Source organism: Ictidomys tridecemlineatus, chromosome 2 (genome assembly GCF_052094955.1).
Source record: "Ictidomys tridecemlineatus isolate mIctTri1 chromosome 2, mIctTri1.hap1, whole genome shotgun sequence".
Taxonomy (NCBI): Eukaryota; Metazoa; Chordata; class Mammalia; order Rodentia; family Sciuridae; genus Ictidomys; species Ictidomys tridecemlineatus.
Genome location: NC_135478.1, coordinates 165,380,062 through 165,405,432, shown reverse-complemented (window position 1 = coordinate 165,405,432; position 25,371 = coordinate 165,380,062). Strand labels below are relative to the sequence as shown.

At 36.1% G+C, this 25,371-nt stretch overlaps 1 protein-coding gene across 4 annotated transcripts in view; it reads left to right on the top strand.

Moving 5' to 3' along the window:
- Window positions 1–2,475: 2,475 nt before the first annotated feature.
- Window positions 2,476–25,371, top strand: part of Grm3 (glutamate metabotropic receptor 3) — a 207,519-nt gene continuing 184,623 nt past the window's right edge. For 2 of the 4 annotated variants that reach the window (XM_040291705.2, XM_040291706.2), the window contains exon 1: window positions 2,476–3,453. The gene's annotated coding sequence lies outside the window, so the exon portion shown is untranslated. Of the gene's footprint in view, window positions 3,454–18,536; window positions 18,621–25,371 lie in introns of all 4 variants that reach the window. The other 2 variants (XM_040291707.2, XM_005335928.4) reach the window with 2 other exon arrangements.

The following is a 25,371-nucleotide window of genomic DNA, read 5'->3' as shown; positions in this document are numbered from 1 at the left end:
GGCATAAACCAGAACTGTTCTGTGTAAGATGGTATAGTATATGATCAAAATAATTGTATAATCCTCAATAGTAGTAAAACACAGCAATGAAATTGAATTCTGAATTGAAAAAGAAATTTGCTCTGAAGAGAATGCTAGTGATCAGCATAAGGATGGGAAAGTATTTTATCTGTAATTAATGATGATAGTACATCAGTTTCCGGGTTACTTTCTGATGAAAGATGGTATATACTTTGTAGGCCATATTTTTAAAGCAAAAAATCAAAAATTAGTGTGTTCACTATAAAGTGCTCTAATAGAAGTATCATGATTAATCATTTGGACAAATATAAATGGATTAAAGGTTAAACTAGTAAAACAATATGAACTAGAAAGTAACCAGATGCTAAACACACATCTATTTTACTTGAAAAAAAAATGGAGTTTTTTTATCAACTTTTTTTTAATTATAGATGGGCACAATACTTTATTTATTTTTATGTGGTGCTGGGGATTGAACCCAGTGTCTCACACATACCAGGCAGGCACACTACTACTAAGCCACAACCCCAGCCCAAGATTTGGTTTTGATAAAGATGCTACACCAGAGGTACTTAAAAAGGAAAACTAGAATTGTTAGAAATGGAGCCCAGCTAGAACATTTGGGGAGGGTGAGGGGACAGAAAAAATGTAATTTCTTAATTGGTGTGTCATTTAGTCAGCAATTATTTAGCCTGATTCCTTGAAGCTTTTGTAAAGCAACTTGAAAATAAACACCAACAAATAAATGCTAAAAGCTAAGGTATATTTCTGGTCAATGATGTATTTAATTTACTAAGGAAGAAGTTCAAGGTGAATTACCTTCCAATAAATATTCTATATGTTTGATGATAAAATGCCATCAGCTAACTATAAACAAGAAACTAATAATAGTAATTAATATTTATATGCTGTTTACATGGATCTACTAATCTTTAAGATAAACAACTGAAGTATAAACAATTAGTCCATTTTATAGATGATTAAAAACAGAGTTTAAGAAACTAGTCCAAGGTTACACAGCTATGAAATGATGAGAATTCCAGATTCAAATTCAGGCAATGTATTTACATCAAGCAGAATGGCATTTTGGTTCATCAGAATGGGGAAGGGCAAGAAGTATCCCATAAGACCAGCTCTGATGACAGACAGGTAATTTGCTTCAGTATTTCAGTCACTACACATTACAAGCATTGATATATTAAGTGTCTACATACAGACTATGCCAGATATCAGAAACTCTTTGAACAAACACCTACATTTCTTTTTTAATGTGATGCAGATACCAGAACTCTTCTACTTTTATCAATCTCAACTGATTCTGATAAGGTCTTAGAAATGCATGATGATATCTTCTGGCACATTCTGAAAGAGATCAAAATCTGCTAGTGTGGCTTTTTGAGTATATGAAGATCTTTGCAGTGCCCAAGACTTTATCTTCCTCATTATTTCTGTCATTGCTCCTTGATACTCAGTTTTCCATTGGACATTGTCTTTCAAAGACCTAATGTGTTTGTGCTGAACTAAATATGTTAGATAGTAGTAATAAAATATAAAGAGTCACTTTTCTTTGTATTATGGTGATACCATTGCATTCTAAAAAGGTTTTAAAGAGGCACTTCTAGCATTTTGCTATATAATAAAAAATGCTAACTATTTGAATACCTAAATTCCTTGGTTTAGTGGAATTTAAAATAAAATACATATGCACGTTTGCCTTCTAAATATTACTGGCCCTCTAAAAGAATCGTTGTTCGATTATCTATGTAGTTTAAATGTTCCAGTTAGGTTACAAAAGACAGGAGTTAAACAACTTAACATTAAAGAATAAATGAAGCATCTAAGCATTAATTTCAATTGTGTCTGGCTTCATATAACTCAGTTCTTGATTAATACAAAGTTGGTATATCAGGGTGGAAAAATTAGTGAAGTTTTATTTTGAAATTAAACACGATGCATTTCTAAATACAGAATGGATGTCTGGAATTTTACCTTTAGGATTTTATCTGTAGCTTGCAGCCTATTAAGGCTATTTCCGTGTGCCTTTTTCTCTTTTGTGCCTACGTCACCGATTTAGGGTTTTTATTTATTTAATTTTAAGAAGAAAGAAGAGGTTCTGTAGAAAACCCTGACAATTTTAATCACAAGTAGGACTACAGGACTAATCTGGGAGTGTAGGGGGTAGCTGTAAGGGAGCAGTGTGGTTTGCACAGTAGCATAAAAAAGAAGATAATTTCACACTCCTCTAGAATCTTATTCCGCCCAAGAAATTTGGGAGAATGAGAAAAAGCAGCAGCCCAGCATTCTTGAAGGGGCGTGACTTCTCTCCTGGGGCTGTCCAATCGAATTCCTTCAGAGGGAGCTATCCGGAGAAGATTGATGAGAGTTGCTAGGAAACCGGAGCGTCTCCCTCCCTCCTGACCCAGGGATTGTTCTGCAAAAGCCCTCTCCCGGGGCTCCCAATGTGCAGTTAAGCCGCGTGTGGGGCAGAGCTGCGCACCGCCTCCCTGGCTCACTCGCTCCTGCTTTCCCTTGTCTCCTCCAGCATGCGGTCAGCCAGTTGCACGGGGACCCACAGGAGAGTTCTTCCTAGAAACGACTGTTAGTCCCTGCTCACCTGCAAGCCGAGAGCTGTAGCAGAGCTTCAAAGTTGGAGCCGACGCCCACTCTACTGCCCCACGCCCCTTTACCCCACTTCTCCGAAATTCACCGACCTTCGCTTGCACTGCCTAAGGATTGCAATCCCAGTGAGGCAGAGCAACCAGCAAAACCGCCCTGGCTTTCTTTATAATCCTCCTCTTCTCTAGGTACCCTGTCTCACTGAAGACTCTGCAGATACACCCCTATAAAAGGAGGGAAGAAGGGGGAGGGGAGAGAAAAGGGAAAAAGAGAACGAGTAAAGGGGGAAACAAATGAAAAGGAAAGGATGCCAGAAGGTCCATGCCTCAGCTGAGAGTCCCAATTAGCTGCGACGGTTTCAGCCTGTCCAAGGTGAAGGAAAGTTGCTTCCGAGCCTAGGAAGTGGGTTTGCCTGTAAAGAGGAGGAGGGGAACTGGGCTTTGAAGTACTTCCCTTCCCTCTGCAGAAGACCACTGGGTCCCCATTTCCCCCAACCTCCTCCCTCTTTTCTCCTCTACCCCTCCCTTTTCCCACTCCCCCTTGACTCGGAGGCCTGGATGCTCTGCCGCTGGGCAATGGTCCAGCGCACAGCCAGGAGGGGGCGGGGGCAGGGGGCACTGTGACAGGAAACTGCACGCACAAGTTGGCCATTTCGGGGGCAAAATAAGTTCTCCCTTGGATTTGGAAAGGACAAAGGCAGCAAGCTACCCCTTTTGTGTCGGATGAAGAGGACCAACCATGAGCCAGAGCCCAAGTGCAGGCTCACCGCCGCCACCGTGGTCAGCTCCAGTTCCTGCCAGGAGTTGTCGGTGCGAGGTAAGGAGCCCAGAGGAGGATGTGTCCCTCTGGAGGGCGCCCAGCGAGGGCGCAGGAGCTTGGGTGTTGTATGGGGCAGGCACAGCTGGGAAAGTAGAGGCACAGCACGGACCAGTCCCTATAGATATGCCGGGGATGGGAAAGGTAGAGGGCAGAGGAGGTGTAGGTGTGCGTGAGTGAAAATGTGTGTGTTTGCGCGCACATCTGTGTCTCCGGAAGGAGGCAGATTTCAGAGTACACATCTGCAGCCAGGGAGCAAGAGGGAAAGGGACTAACTAGCACTGGTGGACCCCCAGAGACACCAGACTCACAAGCCAACCGCCTCCAGCTCTGCTCTGGGCTCACGATTCATTTCTATTTGGGAGCTTGCTAGGCTTTGTGCACAGGAACCCGTGAGATGACTGGCTGACACACTGGCAGTTTCATGTGGGTGTAGAGGTTGCCAGGCGAGGTGGGTAGCGGTCTGCAGGATTTGGTACTGCCCGGATAAGCTTTGCAGCCAGGGGCAGTCAGAGGTCCTCCCTCCCACAAGCATGCTTGGAAAGGAGCCCTAACTTGCTGCCCTTCTCTCCTTTGGGCTTGAATGAAAAATCAAAGAGCCAGACTGGGAGCATATCTCTTCATGGATCCTGTTCTATTTTCTTATCTGACAGTGAGATAACTAAGAGGGTGGGAGATTCCCATCCAAAAATAGACTAAATAATAAATCAAATAAGCTTGATCTCAAAATTTTCATTTAATTTGCTTCTAGTTCTTCCTTGGGTCAACAAATGTGTAAAAAGTCTCAAAGGTATAATACTTTAAGATTGATGGTTTGTTAAGTATCTTAGAGCATTGTGAATTTTGAAAACAGAACTACACACTCCTAAAGATCTCTGGTCAAGTACTCAACAGATTTACTTATAAAATATGTCCATTCTTGTTTGAATAATAAAGATTTATTTGGGTTATGTATAGAGATGATTATATATTGGCATATTCAAAGTTGAGATTATTGTGAGCTGACATTAGTATGAGTTTAGCACCCCAGGCACAGTTCATTACTTGGAGTTTCTTTGCTTGAATTTCTTTGTGTTGCTGGGACCTAGAACTGTTCACTAGAGCAATGTTATGTTTCTTTGGGTAGAAATGAAAGAAGCATTCATTTGGGAGCATTATTCATTTACCTAAGTGTAAATCTGTTTTTGTTTATCTGATCATATATTAAAGCTGGTACCTAAACTCTATTGTTTGCCTAAGTATATTTCAAATATGTATTACTGAAAACATATGGGTTACCATTATACTAACTAAACTCCTTAGGACAACAATTCCTACCAAATATTTTCAGGACACTTCAATTGTCATTATGATTCTATTATACTGCTATGTGCCTTTTCCCAAAAACATTCAAATAGAATTTGAAAAGATCCGAAAACCATTATACATCAGGCATTAATAAAGTGATATTTTCCTTTCTGCAAGTGCAGCATCATATTTACAAAGATTTCCCCCACCTGTGGGTTTGAGCTGTCCATCCTTTGAGGTACTGATTGCCCAGCAGGAATACACAGATACTTTGAATAGACAGGTCCTAGGCTATCTAGATTTATGTGTAAAGTAACACAGGTGTTTGGCATACAAAATGTGGAAAGGAAGTCTTGAAATTCATATTTTCACAAATAAGGCAGTGGAAATTTATATTCATTGGACTAAATCTATATTCATTTGACTAAAAACAAAAAATATGAATAAGAAAACTTACAATATTAATAAGCCCTGCCACTCCACCAAATTTCAGCATTAAGCCACTAGTTCTATAATCTAGACTCTTACTAACAAAATGTGCACCTTAAATTAGAGAAAACTGTGCTAGCACACAAAATAGACTAAATTATGGGCTTAATGAAAAGGATATTTATTTATGTTGAATAGTATTTTTTGCACTTCAGGAATATGCCATCTGTAAGTGAAGAAAATATGTGGAAAGCTACATGGATATTATAAATAATGAAAATAAACTCTGTTAATTGAACTTTTGTATATGGTGGACTTTTTAAAAAGTCTGTGTACATAATTGTGAAACAAATCATCTGATTTACACTTATCAAATATCAAAATGAGCCCATCTCTGATTTTATGTTACTGCAATTAAGTTAAATACAAAGATAGTATAAAATTAAGTGATTAAAAATTAAATTAATGCATGTATTGCATGACATAATTTGGATAATTCTCAAAAGGTTGCCTGTCCTACTTGTCTACTCCATGACAGGTGATCAATTAGAAGCACACAAAATTGAAGACATTCTTATTTTAAAAGATTCACCACAACAGCATATTACAACTTCTCTGGGTACATTTTCCTCTATTTTTTATGTCAAACTTTTTTTTCCATTAAATCATCTTCTCTTTCTTGTACATTCCATAAAAATGATCAATCACAAAAGGAAATGTGGTCTCTTTCTAGAGATTTTTTTTTTCCTCCTAACAAAATATAGCCTGTTGGCTTGGGGATGAAATATTCCATTTGTTTTCCTGCACTCGACATCACCAAAAGAAAAAATATCACCCCAAGAAACCATTCAACAAAATAAATGAGAACTAATATCTAATTACTGTTGAAAAGGCAGGAGAGCAGGATACATTTATGCACACTGGAATAAAGCCAGAGTTATGGGGTGAGACTTGTTTTCCCCAGTGCTAACTTCCAAAAAAGGGTAGATGTTTACTCAGTTGTCTCGCTTTACTATTTTACACAGAGTTCATTGTGCATTCACATCTCTTTTGAGTCTCTGCTAAATGCATCCAATTCTGCATTACATGAATTTGCTTAAATTGTTCTCAAAAAGTAGCATAAAATGAGAGAAGATTATCTATCAAGATTGAACACATAAAATGAGTAAAATCATAGTAATCACTGAGATGATAGAAACTATTAGATCATCCTCCTCTTTTCACTTGTAAAGTGGGCTTGGTCTTATTGTATTTTGGAATTCTTCAGTCCAGTCTAATTTTAAATGATTCAGATAATGACTTTTTCCAGAGTGTTAGACTATTTTACAGTATGATTCTTCCCTATTAAGAACTTTGCTCCGATATTCAGCCTAATTTTTTTCTGATTGTTTTATAGTATTACTAACTCCTCCTACCCTTCTGGACTAGTTCATCCTCTTATCTGATTTAGAGTCTGCATGTAAATAGAAAATTTATAAAAATATAAAACCTTAATAGAGTTATAAGAAAGAATACAAAGGTGATAGCTCTTCATCCAGATATCTTTGCTAAATATATAGATAAATCTTTTAGGCCATTTATATGTATGTTTATGGCTATATATTTCTAATAATTTGGTTAACTAAGGTAAGAGTGAGGAAATTGCCTTCTCTGACATTGGTGACCAATGTGAATATTGAAACGATCCCTTCTGAGCAATGTTCTATGTGGATACACAATTATGAGACATTTTCATTGCAAATTTGTTGTCAACAGAACCCTGTCAACGCCCACACTACAAGGGAATTCTGTGACATGCAAGTCTGATGCTCCACTGAGCCCCAGAAGCTGTTGTCATGTAAATTCCACTATTGAAATGAAAGTGATTTCCATAATTAATAGAATGTGCTAGGACTATCACAGCATATATAGAGTTTCTGTGTATGTGAACACAATATAGTAATTCTGTTAGAATTTTCAGTGGTCCCTTCATGCTGAAACAAACTAAAAAAGCAAGTAGAATTAAGGCCAAATTCTTTACTGTGCTGTATCATGAAAAGTAAGCTTAAATCATTCTTCTATCAATATGGAATATTTTAGATTTATATGGAGAAACCATATGGGAAGGTTACTTTATAAATAGAAAAGCCTGAAATAACCACAAGAGAAAAGCAGGTTTTCACTTTGTTCACTTAAAATCTGGTTCCAACACATTCATGTGTATGCTTCTTTAAGATTCTTAAGCAAATATCTTAGTAGACTCACCATCCCACTCAATTTTATCTCAGAGTCTCAGGCATTGAAATGTGAGTTCCGCTAGACAGTAGAGGAGTAAATGATATAAACCAGGAAATAAGTTGCTAGGCACACTTGGCAAGTCCAGAAAATACAGGACTAGGCATAAGGTGATCAGCAACTAAAGATACCAGTTGGTAGTGTCCTCCTTACTGCTTGTTGAGCATTAGATGGTACATATACATAGTTGTGTGGATTAAGTTAAGGAGACAGTGAATGGGAATGTCATGCCAAAACTCACTGTATTTTTAAGGGAATAAAATTGCACTGCATGGATTAAACAATTTTTAAACCAGAGTTCTCCTTCCTGACATCCGAAAGTGTTTTTATAGTGCCATTCATCACATAGTGGCAAGTACCCTCAAAATGATTTTCCTTAGAAACAAAGGGGAAATCAATTTTCTTGGTATAGGAAAAGTAGGCCATTAATATATCTGTGATTTCACCCTGGCAGAGAGAGGCATTCTAAGAATTCAGTGTTTATACAGAATATAATCTCGTCTCATCAAATGAGCAGTCTTATTATGGAACAGGAGATCGTACAACGTACTTTAAGGAGGGAAATAAATTTGGAAAATATTCAGATATAAAGTATACAAAGCATGGATTAAAACACCATGTTTGAAAAGAAAGCCATAGACAAAGAAGATAGCACCACAGAAAGCACAAGATAGCTCTCATCTTTCATTCCTTGTTAGAATATACTTTCACTGTCATTGCCTGTATCCATACTATATTCAAACACAATGTTTGAGAAAATTCAGTTGAAATAGTGTAGATATCCACCCAATAAATGGAAATTTTCAAAAACTGTGATGCCAACACATGGTTTCCAAAAAAAAATGCGACCAATATATTTAACATGGGAATATAGACAGTATAGTGAATTTCAAATTAAGGTTCCTTTTAGAGTCAATTTAGGATTTGAGGAGACTCCCTTACCAAAGAGATTACCACAAGAACGAAAAAATTAGTTAATACAAAAACAACTGATCCAAAAATATTTATTACACATTTATTATGACCAAAACAAGATTCAGAGCTTGTAGTGAGGAAAAAAAAAAGGTTAAAATATACACAAAGTTTTACAAACATATGTAAAGTGGAAGATGCTTCCAAAATCTATCTTGAAATTCTAAAGGTGTTATCAGAATTATTGAGTGAATGAAAGTTTGTTACTTCTTTTCCAGATGAATTCAAATTTAAGATGTTAAATATATAATATAAGCAAAATATGTGAGTATAAATGTATTTGGTGGTGTATATATATGTGTGTATATGTATATATACACACATATATTCTGATGCTCTGTGGAGATACTGTGCTGAATGTTGAGGTGACAGAACTAATGATGTGTCATAATAGATGATAATTATTGACCAACTCCCCTGTGGTAAGAATTTTGCTATAGCATGAAATAAATCTATGAAAATGATAGATTTATTAACAATCTGAGAAATGAATACCATCTCTGAAAAATTCCTAGAACCTGATTTCAATTTACATCACAACCTGTTAAACTAAATACAGCGGCAAGATTCTAGTCTCACCAGTAGCCATCATGGAGGTGAACAGCATTGCTGCTTGTCAGAGCTAAAACATTCATATTTCTCTCCTCTTACAACCTGATTACTTATCAGGAGAACTGGCAAAAAATATTTTGTAGACTAGTAAAATTTTGAAATTTCTTTACCCAGCTGGAATAGTAATGGTTCATGTTTATGTAAGAAACTCTCAGCATCTTACACATCGGGGGCATTTATCCACAGTATATACAACAGCATGAAGCCGGATTGACTCGGGGATTGGAAATTTTAAACACACCAAGCATAGGAGAAGTGAGGTGACCTACTGGTGGTTCCAAAGGCTCAGTCAGCTGAGCAACTCTGAAAAAAACTCACATCTCATGAATTTCTGAACTGGGTATTTTCCTACAGGCAGGAAACCTGCTGCCTTAATTGCATAAATTTATACTTATTTTCACACAACCAAAGGAACCGAAACATGAGTCTTTACTTGAGGGTCTTTCTCCGATTTGTACTAGAATATTTTATGGACATTAAAAAAAAAAAAAAAGGATATCACAGATCGTTCCCTCCATCTGGTAGAAGCTTTTTTTTTTTTCCTTGTTAATAAGACATAGCAGATAGATTATTAGTAATATTTTGTATTTTGCTTAACAGTCTCAATACACCATGTGTTAGTGAATACAACATAATGGAAAACACTTTTAAAAAATATGTCAAAATACATGCCAATTTGAGAGATGGCACTACAAGGTCAGAAACAATTGGCATTTGAATCTGCCTCAAGGAGAAAATGAGATTTGAAATATATAATTAACTGTTTCTATTTTCAAACATCTTATTTTTCCTGAAAAAGCAGAGACTGTCTACTTGCTAATGCATTAATCCCAGTGATTTCTGTCAAGTTCAGAGATACTGGTCCAGGCCAACCCTCACTTCAAAACTCATAAGGAGCCAGGACATAGGATGTCTATCCCTAACACATCTGGTCCTTAGACTGCTCAAGCCCTGCCCTAAGCAAAATTATTTTGAAGAATTCCAAAAGCTCCAGTTGTCCTACTCCTCTAAAAATCTCTTCTAGTACCTGCCTTGATTCACTAAATTCTTCAAATTTCAAACTAAAGTTTTTCATCCAAAGGTACCAAAGAACATTTTTTTTTTTTTAGATACATCTAGTATACTGTCTCCAACACTATTTTAATCTATCTATAGGCTCACTTTTCAGCAAACTAACTTTCCTCAGTTTGATGGGGAGGGGCAATTAATTTATGATTTTTGGCCTACTTCACAATTTTGCATAAACTAGACCTTACTTGGCTATGATTTCCTGAATATTCATAATGCAGGAGTTTGAGAGAAAATAGACCTTCTCTGCAGTTATTGAACCAATAAAGCTCTGGCAGGAAAAAAAAAAAAGTTTGAGAGGTTACATCAAGCTCACTGTCCTTGCTTTTCTAAGATCCTAAATATGTGTTCATTGCTATGTGCTTTGGGAAGGAAGCTGGTAGTTTTAGGTGCTCCTCAAATGGGAAAGGTTGGAACTTTCAAGTAAGGAAGAGTGAGAGAGGTGAAGGACAAAGTCAGAGTCATTCTCCTCCTCCTTTCCATATCACCCTCCCTTCCTCCCACCTATTGAACAAAAGCAATCATCTGCTAACCTCTGCTATAAATAGTGTTTGGCAAATAATTGCCCAGAAGAGACTGCATCTGTATCACTCTAAAGTTTACTTAAAATAAAGAATACTGGCCAGATGCATCCAAGACTAATTGAAACACACTGTTTAGATTGGGGGTTAGAAATGCACCTATTAACTTCAGATTCTTCTTGGGCCCGAGTTAAGCTTGAGAACACTGCTGACACACTGCTCAGGCTGCTATAACAAAATTCCACAAATGACTAGCATTTATTTTTCAGTTCTGGAGTCTGAGAAGTCCAAAATCAAGGTGCCAGATTTGGTTCCTGGTAAGGGACCTCTTCCTAAGCTGGCTGCAATTTTGCTGTGTCCACATAGGGCAGGGAGAGAGAGAATTCGTGTATGGATACCAGTCTAATCATGGGGACCCCACCCTAAAGATCTCATCTAAACTGAATTATCTGACAAAACCCTCATCTCCAAATTCTCTCACACTGGAGATTAAGAGTTCAGGATATGAATTTTGGAACAACACAAATATTCAGTCCATATCAATTACACACAGAATGATGGTCTTACAGGGACCATCCAGTGAACCGCTTGTACCAAATTTTTCCCACAGCAATTCCACCCTAATTGGATTAACCAGTTGTCTAAAGTCTACAAGCCTGAGTATTAATTAAGCTCTACTAATAAAGCAGTTTGAGTTGTATGAATAGATTTTCTAGAGGCCTCAAATTAATTAGAGAATTTTTTCTGTTTCTTAAAATAATTTTCTGTAAGATACACAAACACATACAATATCTTTTGCATAGTCTTCTCAGGAAACTTTCCCCCTTTTTGACTTTTTATCCTGTGTTTTTTAACTGTGACACTGAGATATTAGAAAGAGAACTTACTGGTGTTTGAGAAGTACCATTAACTGAAACATTTCTAAGAACAGAATCTGTATTTGTAAAACTGCCCACTTAGAACTCCAATTGTCTTTGTAGCTATATCCTTGCAAGCCAGGGGATGTGGGAAAACATTGCTTTGTCACAATTCCCCCACTCCCTCCGGATCTGCAGGGCGGCAGGGGGGTGGGGAGAACCTCATTTGGCAACTTACACATTCTGCACTCAGCTCCTACTTCGTTCAAGTGAATGGTTGCTTAGCTGAAGCTGGCAATCTTCACAAAGATAGTTTCTTAAGCAGCGTTCAGAACCACATGGGAAAAATGCTGGAGAGAGAATGAGGATGGGCAGTGCGGAGTGGAAGAGGCTCAGCCTGGGCCACCAGCTTTAGCTCCTGTGGGGGGGCGGGGCCATGCTAATTCTTTGCCTTCACTGAAATTCCACACTTAATAGCAACAGTAAAATAGCCACAGTAAAAACAAAAACAAAAACAAAACGTTTTACAGACCACACCTCTGTTCTTCCAAACATTGAAGTTTGAGGTTTTAAAACTCCAGTAGCTCAGTCACCATATTTCATTGTTGAAGCTGCACTTTACCTCCAGCAGAGCCTGGCTTTTGGGCTCTCTAAGATGGTCACTGTGCTTCTCCCTGAAGATGGCACTGCTCACTGATATACCAGGCTCCATGTACCTAAAACCCTTCACCCTCAAACTAGCTCCTTCCCCCTTACTTCCAGGTTTTAGGAGAGATACCATCATTTTCCCAGTGGATAGTCAATATCTTAGAATCACCTACTGATGTCCCCCATGCTTGGTTCTCTATTGGCTCCTGCCTTCACCACTCAAACAGTATCCTGCCTTCTTTTCTCTTCCGCCACTGTCAAAACCTAGCCCAGGCTATCACTTTTCTCTCAGTCTCCTTTAATAGTTTATCTTCTTAAGTGTGTTCCTTCATTTAATTATTTATGAGATATTTGATGAGCACCTACTGTGTGCCCAGTCACTGTTCCAGAATAAACTACTTGCAATAGTTAAGAGTCAGACACTAAGCAAAGTACCAAGAAAAAAAAATATAATGTGATGTTAAAAAGAAAAGATAGCTTGGTGAATAACAAATTTTTTCTATCCTACTCCTAGGGTTTTTGTTTGTTTGTTTGGTTGGTTTTTTAAACTAATTTCTTAGGTTGATCATCAAGGCCTTCTACAGTCAGGCCCCAGATGTATCCTCTACTCGGATTTCCTAAATACCAACATCTACTTTCTGTTTGTGTCCAAGATAAGCTTTGTACATCATTGTAATAGTAACTTCCTTTAGAATATGTTCTCTTTCTCCTTTCTACAAACCTATGTTTAAATTCCACGTCAAAATCTTGCTTCATGGAAGTCTATACTAAAGAAGTTTCCACCTGTTTATCTAAAACATCCATACAGTCCTCAGTGGATGTACACGTGAATAGTGAAGTATATCTTGGCATGAATGATAGGTAGGCAGAAAAATAACTTTAGAATAAAATCAAAAAGCAGATTTGTTTTTATTTCTCACTTTCCTTTAAAATATATTCAGTAAAATAAACTTGTGCAATAAAACAATAAGCCTTAATTTGAAAATAGTCTGTTCAAAAATCAGTATGCCTAGACCAATAATAACTGAAATTTTGAACATTATAATTAAGTCTTTTCTCCAACCTCAGCAGGAGCTTATATCAAGTCTGAAAAGTAGCCCAAATACTCCCAGGGTTATTGACTACCCTTCTTTGTTTTTCTCACTAACCTAAGTTCTTGCTCCTCCATAGGTAGGGGTGGAAGGTAGTCAGGGGTAGGGAGTTTAATAGGAAAAGAAAGGTTCTCATCTGACAGGTTTCCCATACTCTGGCCCCTGAATTTTTAAGACTGACTGTGCATGTGGGTGCACCCTACCCCCCATGTTGAGACTTCTCTCTCCATTGCCAAGAATCCCTTACCTCAGTTTCTTGACACTGCTTTGTCTGACCACATGTCCTTGGTTCTTGTTCTTTCAGGGGTCAACACAGACTCATTTCTGGTGTCCTGTTGCCACTTTCTGGGTCCCCTTTCACTCCTGGCTGATGCCATAGGAATCACTCACATAATATTACAGAAAAGTCACAAGAATATGGACCAGTCTGGTATAGCAGTCTTTTCTGCTCCACTAACAAAGCATCAATGTAGCTGGTCCCTCTCTCATCCTCTGTATGTCCTTGGCTGGAGTCTGAGCTAGTCCATTGTATGATACCATGTTATTTGTTCCTTGTAAGCATTTCCTGATACTTTCTTCCTTGGGACATACTGATGTGCAGCACATCTACTGGCTCAATAGCTACCATTTCCTATTTGGCTGTGAATACCAGGATTTAGCAAAGCACCTAGGCACTGGTATTCTGATAGATGCTTGATGAATGTATGATTATAGTAATACAGCCTAAGTAAAAAAGATGATGAGTTTTTTAATAATCCAAAAAATGTTCGATATTGGGCTATGTACATAAAGACTTTCAGAAATTGGTGTCTGTGAGATAATTTAACATTTGGCTAAAACATTTATCTGTCTCCCTAACTAGAATTAGCTTCAAAAGGACAAAGTTTTTTTTTTTTTCCTTTTTAGCAAAGTCTATAATAATGCATGGAACATATAACAATATTTAATAAATATTTAATGAATAAAGAAGCCCTATTTTAATTTTTAAATTTAATCAGCAAATACCTTCCATGATGAAATATTAATACAATTTTTCCTCTTCTTGTGTTGCCCTTTAAGAATTATTTTGTTACATTTTTAATTTTAATCCATAAATTGCACTATTTTCCTGAAGGCATTTGGATTGCAAACAAAATAACTTCATATAAATATTTTAAAATTTGGCATTGTGACATCAATTCAATGAAATAAATCCTTAATGAGTACCTGTTAATTTCAAAGAACCAAGCAAGACACTGTGCCTGACCTAAGGACTTACATTCTTGTAGAAGAGACCAGATGTGTATACATGCAACAACAGTAACAGAAAAATTCAGAAGCTAGGCTGGGAGACTACCAAGAAGCCAATAATTCTTCTATTTGACACAGCTGTAGGATTATCATGGAAAATTTGCATCTGTATCTTGGCTGAGAAACTTAGAGAACACCATTCTACACTTTAGAGGGGGTGTGGGTTCTCTATGTGATATGACTTGGTTTAAGAGTAGGGTGTGTGAGGGTTGAGAGCAGAAGGTAAATATCTAAGAGAAGATGCTGTAATGGCTAACATTTCTCCTGCAGGCAGACAGAAATCTCCAAAGGTATCTGAGCAGGGGAATCTGAAAGCACAATATTAAGATAAATATGAGGAAATCTTTGCTTGGGAGACAGGGAGATGAGTTGGCAGGTTGTGATATCAGTCCAGGTGAGAGGTAATGATGGCCTAAACTAGGGCAGTGGCAATGGGAATAGGAAACATGAAATAGACATAAAGATGAATCGTGCCTACTAGGTAGGAATTAGCTGTTGGATGAAAAACACCAGCCAAAATAATTAAAGATAATCATTTTCCTTCTTTAACAATAGAAAAGGACATGCTGTATGAAATCCCTTGTTTAATAAAGGGGATTTTTTTCCAAAAAAGTATTTAAGTAAAATTCGTCAAAATACTAATCCTTTGAAAATAATACATAGGGATGAAATCCATGTTCTCTATGCAGCTTTGATTTGAGAGTCTGTGTCCATAGATAGGTTAAGCCACCATAAGCTCTCCCCAAGGTTCTGTAATAGAACCACTGGCTTCTGACTCTTGTCTTCATCTGTCTGACTGTGACCAAAATGATCTTTGAAATATACAAATCTGAGTATGTTACCACTGCTTAAAACTTTCAAAGGTTTTCCATTGCTCTTGGAATCCTGGAATCACTATTTACCTGCCACTCCCACCTCTTGATTTGCATATGTATCTAGCTCTCTTTCTCATTCCCTGCCCCCTCACATTTCCTGTTCCACACAAAGGCAATAGCTTACTGCCTGCCCCTTCTCCCTAGGATTGCCCATAGACTCTGCAACTCCCAGTGTACTGACCAACTCCAACTTTTCTTTGGGGCTCACTATAAATTCTCTAACATGCTGGTCTCTTCAAGCTCTCTGAACTTTCCTTCCTCACACTACTTAACTGTCTATCTCCCTGCTACAATTTGTAAGTGCTAACAAGCCTCAGGCCAGGCATGCATATATATTCACGGCTGCATCTATCTGTTATCCAGCAGAACCAGTCCTACATAGCAGAAGATCAATAAACATTTATTGAATAAACAACAGTGGTTAGTTAAATTTCTCTGGAGCTCATTTTACTCATCTATAAGATCAGGGTATTGATCTTTAGGATTTCTCTTAGCCATACAATTTTCTATAAGTAAACTTTGTAACTAAACACAACAGAATTCAGCATCCCATGTCTGAATCAGTACCCCATTATAATAAAAAGAAAGAATTTATATTTATAAATATAATTTTAAATTGGTAGCCAGCAAATTAATAACAATTCTGGAAATAAGTTTTTTTTTTTTTTCTTCAGTGTATTTCCTCATTCTATAAATGCTTACTTGTTCATTTACCTTAAACAGTGAGGTATAAACAATGGGAAACAGAGGGAAATAAACAAAAACTGAAAGTTGAATAAACTTCCTACGAGTGTCAGCTTCCTCTTCCCCAGAATCCCTTATATACTCATATACATATACATATGAATAACTGACTTAAATCCCTTGATCTGAAAATAAAAAAAAAAAAAAAACTTTAAACCTAGTGACAATGTTACAGAGCTAGGACCTTCCAAGAAACTGAGGCACAATGAAGATCCCCTCTTTGAACTCTGATTCTTGTGATCAAATCGAAAAGATTTCAGACCTGTCGCTAGAGTAACAGGAATGAGTTCATTGAAGGGATAGGGAGAGAGGACACTCAAAGGAGAGAGGAGATCTTCTCAGAAGAGGAGAGAATCATGTGCCTCTCCTGCACTTCAGTTTAATTGGAGATCCTAGAGAAATTTCCAGAGTCCTGTCCAGGTCCACCTCTTCACTCCAGACTAAGAGCAGGGTGTCAAATTTTCAAGTCCCCACTGTCATGGCAACTCCAGGTCACCTTGGCCCATGCTGACCTGTTCTAATTGGATTCTTAACCATACATTCTTACAGATTTCATGAAGAGGAACTATCCTTATCATCCCAGAGTTTTAGGATCTGGTTACAAAAGCTTCTTCCTTCAGGGTAACTTGGATTACTCTTATCAACATTATTTTGGGCCTATATTTCTCCTTTAGTGAATAGTTTACTAAGGAATATAACATTCTGTCCATTGAGGCCAGGCAGGGCTGCAGGTAAATTGCTTCTTGAAAAAGAAAACCTGTGGGAGTCAGCATGGTGGGCCTAGTTTATAGAATTATTCTCAACCTTAGGTTCCCACCATCCTCATCTATCCATGCCCTAAGAACATTCTCAGCTTTTTTAAAACAATAAAAATTAGTAGTGTAGTTAAATATTGTTGCAATTTGCTAGTATTATTGAGAATATATTTAACTGCTTATGTTTCTTATTTTTGAAAAAAAATCTTCCAATTTCAGTTAAGTCGAGAGTTAGCTAAAGCTTCAAGAATCATCTTCTAAGATTTTATTTCCTCATAAAATATTTGTTCTTCTGATCTCTAGAATCTGTCCACTATTTTTTATTTTTATATTATAAAAAGAGGAAGAGACTAAAGCAAATAATAATAATAATAATAATAATAATAATAATAATAATTGTCCTTGTTTTCTGGGGTGAAAATGTCTCAGATTCCTTGTGTAAAACAAAACTAATTGATACATTGGTGAAGCCACTGGTCAAGAAAGAAACTGTCCTATTTATTCCTTTACCTGTCCATTCATCAGAACAGGTATGTTTACATGTAGCTAATCCTTGAATTGATTTATTAAGCCGAGTTTCCAAGTTAAAAATAAAGAGGTCCTGAGGAGATAATTGCAGGAATACAAATCAGGAGAGACAACTTTGAAAGAATAGTAATTTTGCTTCTTGAAACTGACCTTAAATCCCTAAGAGGAGAACAGAACAGCTTTAAGCAACCTTTTCTCTCTATTCAGAAGTAATCATGAATTAATCGTGCAGTTTAGCTGAACTTTGCTTTTCCATGTATCCTAGGAGAAGATCTGTGACAGACGGGGAATTTTTGTTGCGTAAACTCAGTATCTGGAGATAGGGCTTTTCATTGAGTCCATGTAGTGTTAAGAACTAATTCCCAAAACAAAGAAATAAGAAAAAGTGAACCAAATAATTTACCAACAAAAGGAAGAGAGAAAATACAATGTTTGAAAATCCTTATTTTGATAATTTGGTTTGAAATTATCCCAAAGAAAGATGCTTGATGACATCAGAAATCTGATTATAAAATACAATCTTGCTCATTAATGAAGATGTATAAGGCTATGGCCTGTATGATTTTATTAGCTGATCTGATTATAAAAGTGCTTAGTACAGTTATATCTATTTTTGGTTATCAGCTAGACTATACAGTTCTAACAAAGTGGGGAGCTGAGCATTTGCTGATAAATTGTTAATACTGCTAGCTACAAATGTTGATAGTAAAAATTATAGTAGTCTCAAATATGATACTCCCATACATATCTTAGCTAGCTAATATGGACCTTATAATGTTCATTCTATAGCTTCTTTCATTTAATCTTGCCATTTTTATTTATGCTGTCAATAGGTGTTAATCGAGCACATCTATCAGTCTTGGTACTGCTCTTGGCACTGAGTATAGAACTGAGGAGCAGAACAGTAAACAATCAAAAATGCAATCCCTAATCTCAACAATCTTAATTTAGTTTTAAAACTATTTAAAATTAGAAAAAGCATGAGTGGCATCAAGTTCCCTCATCTAATATTTTTAGTCAAAAAAGAGTGAATAACAGTCTACAAGGGAATGGACTTCCCCCAAATTATGGACAGAGGCCTAGGAGATACCTCAAAGTGTCTTTTATTCAATTTGCTTACTGTTTTGAACAGGAAAAAAACATTATGCATCAAAATGTACAATTATGATGACTAAGAAAATACTAAGGACTTCATTCCCAGGATATCTTAGCACATGTAAGTATCCATTTGCTTTAACTTAGTATATTTTGGTACATCCATCCATTCTTCCCCAAAACTTTTGACTAGCACCTTCTTAATGTGTCAGACCCTACAGTAAGTGCTGGAAATCTGTAGATTTGACCTCAAACAGCTCATTTGTTTAGAACTTGCAGGAACTAAGCTATGTGTAGTGTTACCTTATAAGTGATCATGTGCTTAAGACTTTTAAAAATTCAAAAGGTACTTGGTAGACAGAGTGGGAGCCATATTTTCTGGTGATCTATTTCCTGAGGCTAGATAAACCTTTGTGTAATTATGAAAGCATATCTCAGCCATGTTGTTTTACTTATTTTTCTTGCAGTACTATGAATTCAACCCAGGGTGCTCTACCACTGAGCTACACCCCCAGTCCTTTTTACTTTTTATTTTGAGATAGGATCTCAGTAAATTGCTAGTGCTGACCTCTAACTTGTGATTCTCCCTGCCTCAGCTTTCCAAATTGCTGGGATTACAGGCATCTGCCACCATACCCAACTTTCTTAAACAATTAAAAAGAAAAAAAAGTACTGAATCACATGACACTGGAAAACATAGGTGAGACCAATCTAAATTTTGCAGAATAAAAAGCATATTTTGCCCATGTTATTCTGAAATTAATTATAAAATATATTTTAAATGACAAAAAATAAAACCAATCAATAAGTCATATAAGGCTAGAAAAGACCATTAGCTAGTAAATTGATTTACTATCTACAATAATTCCTCCATAAAACATAATAGGTACTTTCACAGTTTAATGTTTTTGCAATTGAGATAAAATTCTATTTATTTGTGCATTTTATGTAATAACATTTTCTCCTCAAAATATACTCATATTCATGGCAAGTATTACAACTAGCTGTTTCAGAATTAAGGAAATATTAGTTTCAAGCAGACTATCTTATAAACTATTTTTCAAAAATAATTGAGAATATTTTAACCAAATTTAATTGTGTTGCCTTTTGCTTCCTTTTTTGATATATTTTTAAAATCCAAAATCATATGCTTTGAAATAAAATCTTATTATGGCAAAGAGGTTATCTTGCAATACCTTTATTATTCCTTCTTGATAAAAAAATGTATAGCAGTTAATGAAACCTTTCTTATTTTTATTTTTTGGCAGTACTGAGGATTGAACCTAGGGGCACACTACCATGAGCTATACCCTCAGCCCTTTTTTATTTTGAATCAGGGTCTGGCTTCCAGGCTATCCTGGAATTTGAAATCCTTCCTCCTTCAGACTCCCTCCAGAGTAACAGGGATTAAAGGTACGTGCACTGCACCTGGCTATATGTGTTCCTAGCAGCAAGTCATGTCTTGGTCATTTCTGTGCTGCTGAAGTATATTATACTTCAAAAATAATAATTGTTCAGTGAATAAATAAAATAATGGAGGAGGGAAAAGAGGAATAAAGACCTTGAACACAATGAGTACTCAACAAATATTTGTTGAATTATAATGAGCTGCTGACTTGATTGACACAGTATATTACCATAGCTCAGTGATAAGTTTTGATATTTCTGTAGTGTTTACTTTTGTGTCACCATGAGGAAATTAATAAATTTTAATGATGAAATTTTATTTTAGTATTTGGTTTCATGTATATCTAAATTCTGTTTTTAAGAGTTTTGCTCTGTCAGTCATTGGTTCAAATATTCCTCTCATGTACTCAAATATTCTTAGCACATTGTGTGCTATGCTGTGTCTCCTGAGTTACTAGCTTTTATTTTAGAGATGAATTTCTGAAGCTATGAACTTCATATGAAACAACCTTTTTCAAGTGATTATTTTCTAAATATATTCTAATAGCTTATTTTTGTATCCTTGCCTTTGTACTTCGGTATCAGCATATCTAACCCCAAATACCTATGGATGCCTCCAAACATAAGATTTGTTTCTAAAGTAAACATCCATTCAGATATTCTGTAGTAGTTTCTAATTTCTGTTATAGCTTTTGCCCTCATAAGTAACAAATTAAGTTCAAAAGATGCACCAAAATTTGGGCCAGTATAAAAATCTATGTCTAATGCAGTAGATAAAAGTAAAATAGTATGTATTTGCAAATGCTCAATAACCTTTCCTAGAAATTTAAAATGTACTTATAATCCATCTACTATCCAATAACAAAGATAATTTTTACCAACAAGATCACTTGGAATATAAATGTAATATGGAAGGATACAGGATCTCAGACCAAGGAATGGAATACAAAAAAAATCCAGATAAGTAGTCAGTATAGTATCAACCTTATAATATTTTTCAGATCAAAGAAGATAATATAAATATATAGTTACCTACTAGAGTCTGGCACTTGGTAGGTGCTTACCAAATGATAACAAGTATCAGGGCTAGGCATTTGGCTCAGTGGTAGAGTGCTTTCCTAGCATGTACTAGACCCTAGGTTTGAATGCCAGCACCATGAAAATATATATATTATATATAAATGTTAATCAGTAGTGGACAATGAGGTAAGAAGCAAACCAAAAGAACATGGTATCATGAAAACAAAGAGATGAACACTTATTTCAAAATAAGATAATACTAACTGTAATGATGCTTCTGGGAGGGCAAATTAGGTCAGAAAATTATTAGTACAATGTGCTTAATATCTTGATTCCCATCCCACCCAAAAGTTGATGGGATCAATGTGTTGAACACCTTGAATGACTAAAATAAGGAGAAAGAAAATTGAAGAGACTGAGAATAAAACTGTTTTTGAGGAATTAAAAAATGAAAAATCTATACAAATAAGGGCTAGTCACTAAGATTGGCTAGGAGATGGGATATCCTAAGGGGGAACATTGGACAAAAGACTTCACACATATTTCTTATATTCTACTGAATTACATTTCTTATAATTCCTTGGAGATTAGATTGAACAATCATTATTAAGTTCAGATCATAAATTAAGGAAAGATCAAAAGGCCATATAGACCTTAAGAAATTTATAACATTTTAGGCTGAGAGTATAAGTCCATGCCCATGTGGAGTTTATTATCTAGTTGGAGCGACAGATTCAAATGTCTCCAATGTAAATTTGCAACTATGGCACATGATAATAAGAAGTGGTATACAATGTTGTGGGAGGGTTTAATATCATAGAAGTCAGGGTTCCATAAAAAAACGACAACTGGAGGATTAGAGTTAACTAAGAGAAGATGGGAAGAAATCAAGTTTTATGAAGAAGGATGGACAGCAGCAGAGTAATTTTAAAGAAGAGAGTATGGCACCTGCAAGGAGCTGAAGAGTCAGTGTCCAGAACACTGAAAATGGAAATGGTATATGTGTTGGGGGTTTTCCTTATCCTAAGACCAATGAGAAATCATTTAAGTACAAGAGGGAGTGGATCATTTATTCATTTACTTAAAGAAAAAATAATGCTCATGAGAATGTGGAAAATGGAGTGGGCTGAGGGATCAAAATGGATACAGGTGGACCAATTAGGCGATTTTTGCAAGTGTTTAGAAGACAGAAAATGGTAGCATAAACCGAGTTGGCATATTTAGAAATAATGACAAGTGAATGATTTAAAGAAAATTTTTAGTGGTTAAAAACTGAAAGGACTTGATGTATGGGTTATGGATATTAGATATCATCTTGACCTTTCCACAGCTGTTCAGAATATACAAAATGAATGAATCAAGCAAAATCAATCAATAAGCTTTTTCCCTGCTTTTACACAAAGTTCAAAATTATTTATGCATTAAAAGAAGAGATCAGATTCTAGACATTGTTTATCTCAATTGTTTTTGACACTCTAAAAAGAAACAAGCCATTGTTGATGACTATCTATTGTGTCCTAGGGATTTGGGAACAAAGAGTGCATTCAGAAGCTACAGGAGGCTCATCCAAAGAAATGACAAAATCATCTCTACCCAGTACAGCCTGCACAACTCTGGTGCAAACAGATGCAGGTTACATTTGGCCAGGAAGCCCCAAGAGGCTTCACCCACACATTCGAAAAATTTGTATACTCATCTTAACACACAAGTGCTAGTAAACCCAAAGTCAGGCACAGTAGTAATTTCATTCTTAATTGAGCATCCTAGAACTAAGGGGCAGTGATAGCTTAGCCTTGGGAATATCTGGCCACCATCATGTAAATCAATGAGGTTGACTTGAACACATTATGAACTTTCTTTCTCAACTTTCTGGGAATGATAACTAAAATAATTTCAGTCTTAGAATACAAGGGTTTCATTCTAGGTTTCATTGATTGTGGTAGCTGTGAAAGTCTGCTTAGAAAGATACATTTTTCATTAGTCAAACTTTACCTGATAAGAGGAAATCTAAGTTTTTTTTCATTGTTTTCTTCAGCTGTTAAACTGAATATATTTGATAGAGAAAACATGAGGTGATGAGCACCACACTTGGTGTGGGAAGAGCATGCTATGAATCCCAATTCTGTCACTTACAAGCTCCTCTCCTGAAAGATGCATGTTGCTCAGATCAGGGAAAGTAATAAATATAAAAATACCTACTAGGGTCTGGCCTTTGGGAGGTTCTCATTAAATGTTAACTGAAACTCACCAATGCTGAACCAAGTCTGTACCTAGAGTAATATCTATTGACATAAATAAATTTCTTATTCTTTGCTCAAATAGTAATATCCCATAATCACACTAATTCAACTCTTTTCATAATTCCCATGTGGATATTAAAATACAACTATCAATCAATGTTTTACTTATGTCTATATAATTTTATAGACTACATTTCATAGTGGGATCTATTAATCATGTTCTATTCCTTATGTTTATGTAGATCATGTGTTCTAAAGTTATGAAAATGAAAATTTCATATGAATTGCCATTTGGTATAAAGAAAAACAATGCAGAAAATTTCCTGGCTTCTTTTATGCTGAATTGCTGTCGCTTTAATAACTTCTGCACTGCAGTGATTATGAAACTAATGCGTATTTTTAAATGTTAACTCAGAGTGTCAGACGTTTACTTATATTCGGCAAAATCTGAAGAAGAACAAGTTTGAGGACTGCACAATAATGTGGGCTGTTAGACATATTTTCTGTCATTTATATTTTGTGAATGCTCTTACCCTCTAATCATTTTTATCTAAATTTATATTGTAATCTTAGCATTCTGAGAGCCTTGAAGTTAGAAATAAGAACTTGATGTTAATGTTAATTACAGGAGAAAGTTGAAATATATTTTAACAAAAGCAAGAGATAGTGAAAGTCAAATAATCCCTTAGAGGTTTTAAGTTGCACTTAATAAGCAGGGGAATCTAGGATAAAACTTTGGGAATTAATAACTCATTTTATAGAAAGAATCTTTCATCTTGCACCACAGAAGAGGATCTGATTAGCTTCCCTTTTCTCTATATTAACTTCAGAAAATGGTTTACTCCTAGAAGCAAATGGAAAGATACTTTACGTTACTATACTGCTTTTCTATGGCCAAAAATATGACTCTTTTCACAAGACATGGCCTCTCTTGGGCTTAACCCCAAGAAAATTAAAATAATCTCTCTAGAACCAATTTTGTCCTTATGGATACATTTGGGGGTTTATGATTTTTTTTTTTCACCTAACACCGGAGCAACTTAAGTAAAGGGTTTTCTATTTAAAAGTAGATATCCACCTCTGAAAGTCACCTTAAACAGACTTTGATGTTTTGGAGCCGTTGTGTGTTGTTTTATTCATTTACATTTCCCATATAGATCTTCAAGTTTCAGAACCACCCCCACCCCCAAAACAATTGTAGTACTCAGACCAGCTATTGTATTTTGTGTGTATGAAAAAAAAACTGTCTTGTTCATTAAGTACATCTTGCTAAAGATATAGACTGAGGCACTGATAAATCTGATATTTATTTTATCAAACCAAATTGGGAAACTAATTCAGAGACACAGGCTCTGGTGAGCATGAGCTTACCTATTTTCCCAACTTCTGTTTATTCCATATGGATACCTGTTCCTGGCAAGTTACACAGTTAGTGAATTTCTTGCCAAAATTCACGACTGATATTTTGTTGTGTAACTTAACTACCCAGAATAAATCTTTGACGCTAAGGTTGTCATAGGAGACTATGAAATAATATGAGTAGGAACAAATTTATATAAAGCATATTTCTTTCCAGAAGTTTGATCTCATTTTCAAGCTCAGTACCTCTGACAGGAAGAAGGCAGCAGGAAGCAATTTATCAAATGAAGGATTTATGGATCATCTCTATTGCAAATGTCAAAATCCTTCAAAAATTATTTCGTAAAATAACTGATGTTATACACATACCAGGTAACTAACAATGTAGTACTTGCACATCTGACCTAAATAGTAGAGTTGCCTGACTGGCCTAGATTGTTACAGAATTAAGGTCATAGAATAATGGATGATTCAACTAAGTCCGAAAGCAGAGAAAGGAAATACCTGTGGTTGAAGATATGATTTTCAAGTAGTGATTGCTTTGCTTTCAGTGAAGCAATACTAGTGCATATCACAGTAAGAATCTCAACGTGTCCTGTAGGATTCTCCCTCACCCACTGTGCCTTCTGCCTTTTTCCTGATTTCACAAAGCAGAGATAGGTTATTTCAATAAATATGAAGCAGAGCTTCAACATCATATTATCTCTCTATGTGACCAAGCTTTTAGCAAAGGCACAGCATAGTATTTCAACCACCCTTGGAAAGAGTGGATGTTTGCATTGCCTTACTCTGCTCTTAGAAGTTATTTCCTGGTAAAACAAAGCATGCTCAAGCAATGGCCTGCCT